The sequence below is a fragment of the Ursus americanus genome, chromosome 25 (assembly GCF_024610735.1).
Source record: "Ursus americanus isolate L20-20 chromosome 25, mUrsAme1.1.p, whole genome shotgun sequence".
In the NCBI taxonomy this organism is placed as follows: domain Eukaryota; kingdom Metazoa; phylum Chordata; class Mammalia; order Carnivora; family Ursidae; genus Ursus; species Ursus americanus.
The window spans coordinates 38,374,452-38,381,775 of NC_142151.1; positions in this window are offsets into that span (position 1 = coordinate 38,374,452).

The window sequence follows — 7,324 nt, forward strand, 5'->3', positions numbered from 1 at the left end:
ACCCCTGACCCAATTTGAGAGCTCTTCTGGCCCTCCTCGCCTTTCTTCCCCTGTATTTACAAAGGCGCTGGCTCCACTGGAATGCTGGTCTGGGAGACTTTTCCCCGAGCTAGTCCTTCCCTTCCAGTGGTGATGTGGTCTTGCTGAGCCAGGCAACTAGGGGGCCCCTTCGCTGCGGAATCCTCTGTGCTGCGGAAAGGCACGAGTCCGTTCCTTGCTGGAAACAAAGGCCCCTTAGGAGAAATGCTTGTTGAATGAATGAATAAACAAACGAGTTTGACCTACTGCTCTCTTCCTTTTGGGGACGTGGGAGAGATTGGGCAGGGCATAGAGGAAAGGGTTGGGTGTGATCACAGTTTTTGCTTTCAATGTTTTCCTGAGGAAATCTGTACAGCTGTCTATTTCCGTGGCACGTGAGGCTGCCGGAGTCCTGGGCCTGCACCAGTGTTCATGATTGACAAGGGTGGGCCCATTTCCCCTTTGCACTCCTCTGTTCCCCACCCCTTCTGTTGGTCAGATCAGTCCCACCTAAACAATACTCTTCCTTGCTTTCGTGCCCAACTTTCTCTGACCGTCCTTCAAGGCTTAGTCACTGAGCCTCAGGCTGGCCCCCTCTTTTTCACGAACTGTTTTCTGAACCATGTGGTGCTGGACTTTTTAAACCTGTGCGGTCTTATACTCAAAATTGTTCCAGTCTGTTTGTAGTCTGGTCTCCCCAGGGAGATTGTGAATTTCCCCAAGGCAGATTTGGCATTTGACACACAATCAGGGCTGAAAAAACTTACCTTTCTTCCACATTCGTTCCCTAATAACACCAATCAACTCTTGTCAGGAGAGCAATCTTAGCGGTGGGTTAGAGAGGACTCCCTGCAAGCTTCTTTATATCAGGTTTCAACTGATAAAAATCAGAAGGTCTTAAACCACAGTTTCATCCAGGTGAGTCCCCTTGCCCAGTCAGATGTGCTAAGGAAGCCCTCAGGGTTGGTGGTTTGGGGTGGCAAGTTGCACCCTCACAGCTGGATCTCTTGTCCTTTGGACTTTTGGGAGGTTTGTATTGCAACACATACTTAAGAGGACCCGTAAAATTCAGGGCGTGTGTGTCTGAGTGTTGAGGGGAGGGCTGCAATCTTGTTCTGACCTCTGTATAAGAACCTGAACGGTACATGATGAAAAAGAAAAAAAGGTGGGGGGAGGTATTGACACATCTGTTTTTCTTTTGCCAGTTTTTCAGAGGCCAATCTGAGGTGTATCTGTTAACTCAGGTGGCTTCCAACTGAGACCTAATATGCTTTGGGCTAAAATGCATGGGACACAGGGCCCTTACCCAATTTCTGGGAGTCTGTGCTGCCCAATGCTTGTTGGTTAGAAGTGTTAGAATTTTGCTTCATTTCCAAGCTCATGTTTTAGAAGAATGTTTTTCAAACTGCAGAATGGAACCCAGTGGTGGATAGAGATAAATTCAGTGGATTACTATGAGCTTTTTTTCTTGAGTGCCGTAGAACAAAATAGAATAAAAGATACCCCTGTGCTGTGTGTAGTAAATGCTAAGTACTATTCTATAGAACTTTGATTTTGATCTATACATATGCATATATTCTGAGTTGTGATGTGAAATGTATTTCTTACTGTGGGTTGGGATCAAAGAATTTTGAAAGCTACTGAAAGCAAACCTATCCTAAGACAGAAAAATAATCACAAATAGCAGTTGTCAACTTTGGATTTCCAGAAATGCAGTCAAGGTAGATTATTAGAACTTTCTAGTGAAGGTAGTTTTCTTCTGTAGAATTATTTGGCCATTATCACCTAATAAAATATAGGTGTTTTTTTTTTTTCCTGGGAGCATAAGGAGTTGACGTTGCTAAATGGTTGTTAAACAATTGGTCTTTAGGATGTTCTTCAAAATTCTATTTATTCAGCATTTTACTTCGCCCGAAGTGGGCTTAAATACTAAATGTGCTTCTTTCTATCCTCCATTTCCAACCAAATACTTTTGTTTTCTTCCTTCTTTTCCTTCCTTCCTTCCTTCCTTCCTTCCTTCCTTCCTTCCTTCCTTCCTTTTTTTTTAGTTTGGGTGGGGAGGGTCAGAGGAAGAGGGAGAGAATCTCAAGCAGACTCCCTGCTGAGCAGGCAGCCAGATAGCGATATGGGGCTCAATCTCAGGACCCTGAGATCATAACCTTGAGATCATGACCTGAGCAGAAATCAAGAGTCAAACGTGTGACTGACTGAGCCACCCAGGCACCCCTAAATAATTCCGTTTTCAGGTTGGCTTTCATGGCTTTCTTTGATCTGTCCTAGCCTGTATTTCTATCCCTGTCCTTTAGTGTTCCTTGTGGTAGGCAGCTGCCTGCCATTACTGTATATCTAAACTTTATCCTTCCTTTGAGGCTCAGCTTAAATACCACTTGTTTCATTAATTTTTCTTTATTAGATGCTGCTATTTGAAACTGATCTCATTCTACTTTAAACTTAGTGCTTTGTAAGTATCTTTTTGTGGCACTTCTTTTTGTATTGTCTATGTAACAGATATTATGTTAGTGTCTTTTCAGGGTAGAATCTGACGAATCATACCCAGCCTAGTTGCTTGTAAAAAGAAGGTACTTTCTGAGTAGATGGATGAATTAAATATGTTTTTTTCTCTATGCTACTTGTCTCTACTTGGGTTATATTTATTTATTCACGTATTTATTGTTTATCTCCCTCACTAGAATGTAAGCTCTGTGAAGGCTGGAATTTAATCTTGTGAAAATTAATAAAGGGAAACCCAAATGTGGATTTGGGGTGCTAGACTGGGAGGCTGGTAGGTGGTGCTGGTACCACTCAACATCAATTATGAAAAGAATTGTCAATTATAGACTCAACAGAAGAATCCTCAACAGGAAAGTATCATCAATTACAGGCCCCAACATGAGAAGATGTACATTGCATCTTCTTTAAGAAATTAGCTACTCCTGTAACTCAGTGGATGAGAAACTGTCATCACTTGAACTCTTGCTTCTCTCCAATGGACTTTTGTTCAAAACAACCCCTCCCAACTTCCTCCTTCTTCTCCATAAAATAAGGTTCCCCTCTTTTGTTTGTTGGACTTGCCTATGGTTTTGCCTTGGCTTGCCTGACCTGGATTGTAATTCTCTGCCATTCCCAAACAAACCCATTTTGGCTGGTAAAATAACTGGCAGTTGTATTTTTAAGGTTAACAATCTGCTTTGATCACTGTTGGCTCCAGCACCTAGAACAGTGCCTGACAATACATTTTTGTGGAGTGAATAAATGAAGGAGTAAAGAGTTTTGAGCTTCTCTAGGACCAGGAGGAAACATACTACCTAGTGTGTCTAAAGGGCGTCTATCTCATCCCTTACTGGCCTTGATATCCCTAGCAAAACTGTTCCTCTCTTAATTTTTACAAGTTAGAAAAATAATACCACCATTCATGAGGAAGCGTAGGTCCCAGACCACAGAGTCATCTTGAGCCTTTCTGTTCCTCAACTAGCCAACCCATCAGCAAATCTAGAAGGATCTTCCTCCAAACAAATTCAGAATCCTACCACTTCTTACCATTTCCGCTGCTCTGGTCCTAGTCGAAGGGACTGTCACCTCTCTCCTAGATCACTGCAAAAGCCACAGTCTAGCTCATATCTGGGCTTCCATTCTCTACCCAGCTGTCAGAAAGACCTCAGAACAGAAATAAAATCCTTTGCTTAAAGGGATAAATGATTTCCCTTCCTCTAAGCCCTACAGTGACTGCTCATGGCAACCAGAATAAAGTCCATATCCCTCACTCACCGTGGCATTACCTGGTTGTGCCCTTGCCTACCCCCTCAGCCTCATCTCCTACCACTTTTTCTTTTCTCCACATACTAACTACACTGATTTTACTTCTCTCCCTAAAACACTCTAAGTTATTCCCTATTCAGGGCTCTGCACTTGCTCTTTCTTCCACCTAGAAATCTCCTTGCCTAGATCTTTGTATGGGAATTTCTTATCACTTAGGTCTCAGCTTAAATGTTACTTCCTCAAAAAAAACCCAAAAAACAAAAACAAAAACAAAAATCTTCCTTGACCATTCTGACAAAAGTTGTCCCTTGCATGCTATCTCCATCTCACCACTGTCCTATGTTTTTTATTGCGTTGATTTCATGGTATGAAAACATATTATTTAATCATTTGTTGATTTGCTTATGACCTCCTCCTTCCCGCCTCTCTGCCGGACCCCTTTGTGGAATAACTCCAAAAGGAAACATTGTGTTGTTTTTTTTTTTAAAGATTTATTTATTTATTTATTCGACAGAGAGAGACAGCCAGTGAGAGAGGGAACACAAGCAGGGGGAGTGGGAGAGGAAGAAGCAGGCTCATAGAGGAAGAGCCTGATGTGGGGCTCGATCCCATCACGCAGGGATCACGCCCTGAGCCGAGGGCAGACGCTTAACCGCTGTGCCACCCAGGCGCCCCAGGAAACATTGTTTTGTTCAATCACTGCACCTTCAGTGCCTAGAACAGAACCCGATATATAGAAAGACTTATGTGACTTAGTGAATTAGTATATTTAACACGGTGCATAGCAAATAATACACTGAATAAATGTCTGTTGCAATGGCATGATGGTGGTAAAGGACAAGTTCTTCTTGAACCCAGTCCTCTGTAAGCTACGAGTGTGAGAACTGATCCCAAGACTTGCTTTCTAATGGCTTCATTTCACTTAATTAATATGACCTTTTGTGATGTACACAGCCCGACATTCTTGTCCGGACAGTGTTACTCAAAATTCAAGTATGGACACCGGCATTAGGAAGAAACAGTGAAATCCTACCCTTCCCCAACCACAGCTGTCCCTTTATTCCAATGACTTACATATTTCTTAGCATTTGTCTCTCCCAGGTTCCTCAACAAATTCCTCTCTCTGCTCTTCTTTTTTCTCTTCTTATCATTTTGTGTCTTTTATTCATGACTTTATGTTTAGTAGGTGCTCAACAAATGAAGCGTTGTATTTTATCTTTGTAAGACAGCTCGCAAGCCCAAAGCAATAATAGTAACTGTCTGAGCACCCTGGTGACTTCAGCATGTTTTTCTGGTGCTGAAGGATACTCCATTAGGTAGCAATTGCTGTGTAATTATTCCACAACTTCGTGGATGAAACTTCAAAGTTTCAGTCTGTGAAGCAGACGTTCAAGAACAGTTCCGTTGCGTGTTTTGGCTTGGAGTCTCCGATGAGGTTGCAGTCAGCTGACAGCTAGGTCTGTAGTTATCTGATGGCCTGCCTGGCAAACCCCGTTCAGCTTGCCCCCGTTCAGTAGGAGAGGACGACGGAAAGACGTGAATGCCAAGAGGTGAGGATCTTTGGGGGCTATCCTGGAGGCCAGCCACCACAGAGAGGTTGTCAGCAGCAGAAAACATTTTATTGCAAGGAACACAGTATGCCACTAAAAGTGGTTTAAGTAATAAGGACTCGTATATACTATCTCATATAATAGGAAGTCCATAGATAGGGCAGTCATAGGGTTAATTCTTGGCCTTGATAATCCCCTCAAAGATTGAGAGCTCACCATCTCTTCACTCTGACATCTTTGGCATGCTGGAGATGTCTCCTGTCATGGTCACATTTTGGCTGCAGTGGTTTCAGGGGTCATACGCAGACAGGGCCACATCCACAAAGAAAGGAATGTCAATACTGTGAATCAATTTTATTATGAGAGAAAACATTTCCTGGAAGTACTGCTGTAGAGGTCTCAGGTCCTACTGGCCAGAATTAGGTGACATAGTCATATACAAAAAAATACAAGATGCGTATGTTTGGAAGCATTACCGTTCTGTTAGTGCACACCTCATTTCTCAGTCAGAAAAAGAAAATCATGGTGTCCACAGAAGCTCAACTTAAAAAAATATTTAGGTAATTTTACAGATATTTAGTATCAACATATTCAGTTCTGTCAGGACTATAGAACTTCCCAGAATACCAGTACTCTGCTCTTCTCATCTCTTCCCCCAAGTAAAGGGGAAAGGAATGGCTTGAATAATGACCTTTCTGTGGTGTTTATCCATTGGCCTTTCCATGTGACCCTGGGATGATCTATTTTGCTAGGTGTGATATATAATAATGAATGTGAACGAAAACAGTGTCAGAAAGATGAAGAATTTATTGGCCATGTTTCTTTCACTGGGTAAACTGACACCTGCTAATTAGCAATAAGTGGCTTGGAAAGTGAAATGTGAAAGCAAAATCACTGACGTGAATTCTCATGTACAGGCTTCCAGGTTATTCAGAACATGCCAAGTTTTCGCTAAATCGCGAATTAACCTGGAGGACAAGATGTGTATATACTTAGTAAAGAGAAGATTTATGTTTTATCGAATAGTATCGTATGCTCCATTCTTTTGAAAATTAGAATTTTTAGCCTTAAAATTTTCCAAAATAAGGTGATTTAAAATACCTTTATTTTATGCTTAATTGTTAGTGGTCTGTTTTCTTGTCCAAAGAGAAATGACAGAAACTGCACAATGTGTTCTATACTCAAACCACTTAGGCCACGATGGGCTTACATTCCCGGCTTTCCATCAGTTTCTGGATCTTTCTTTGCCCAGGGCTAAGATACTCAAATAGGGGTTTATTAAAATTAACATACCTGTAATTCTGGTTCTTAGACGGAAAGCATTTTAATATCTGAGCTTGGTTCTGGAATCCTTACTCAGGTAAAACTTCCAGTTTTAGCTGAAATCTTTGGCACCCTGTGTCTGATTAAGATGCCAGCATCCTGTTCCAAGTAACCTTTTTTGGGGGACGTCTGGCGATAATGCCACTTCTCAACCCCCGTCCCCATTCAGGGACATCCACCCAGAGGGGCAGTCCAGAACCAACCAGTCGCTGAAACTGTTAAATGTGTTTGTTTTCTTGAGGTGAACCACGCGCATAACACACCCCTTTTGAGTGAAATAATGTCATTGTGTAGCCCTCTGTCACCCCTGGGTGGACGAGGTCAACAAACTCCCCAAAGTTGCTGTCTCAGGAATAAATTTCATTCGTGGTTGGAAAAACGAAGTGAGGAATGTTATGGGATAGGGAAAATAACTTGTTTATTTGCCTGGTGGTTAAGTGGGGGTAAGTAAAATAAAATTGGGCCGAGCGTGTGCTTTGTTGGAGCGACGACGCAGTGCGTTAATTGCGGGAAAGACAAGAGGCGGATCGGAACCGTCCTCTCCCTTTGTCTTTCACTCCACCCGAGGTGGGTGGGGGCGTGTCGTGCGGATCTGGGGTGGCGGGACTGAGGGGCTTGCGGCGCCCCAGAGGCGAAGGCGGAGGCGCCAGGACGCCGCTCCACGCTTCTCAGGATGC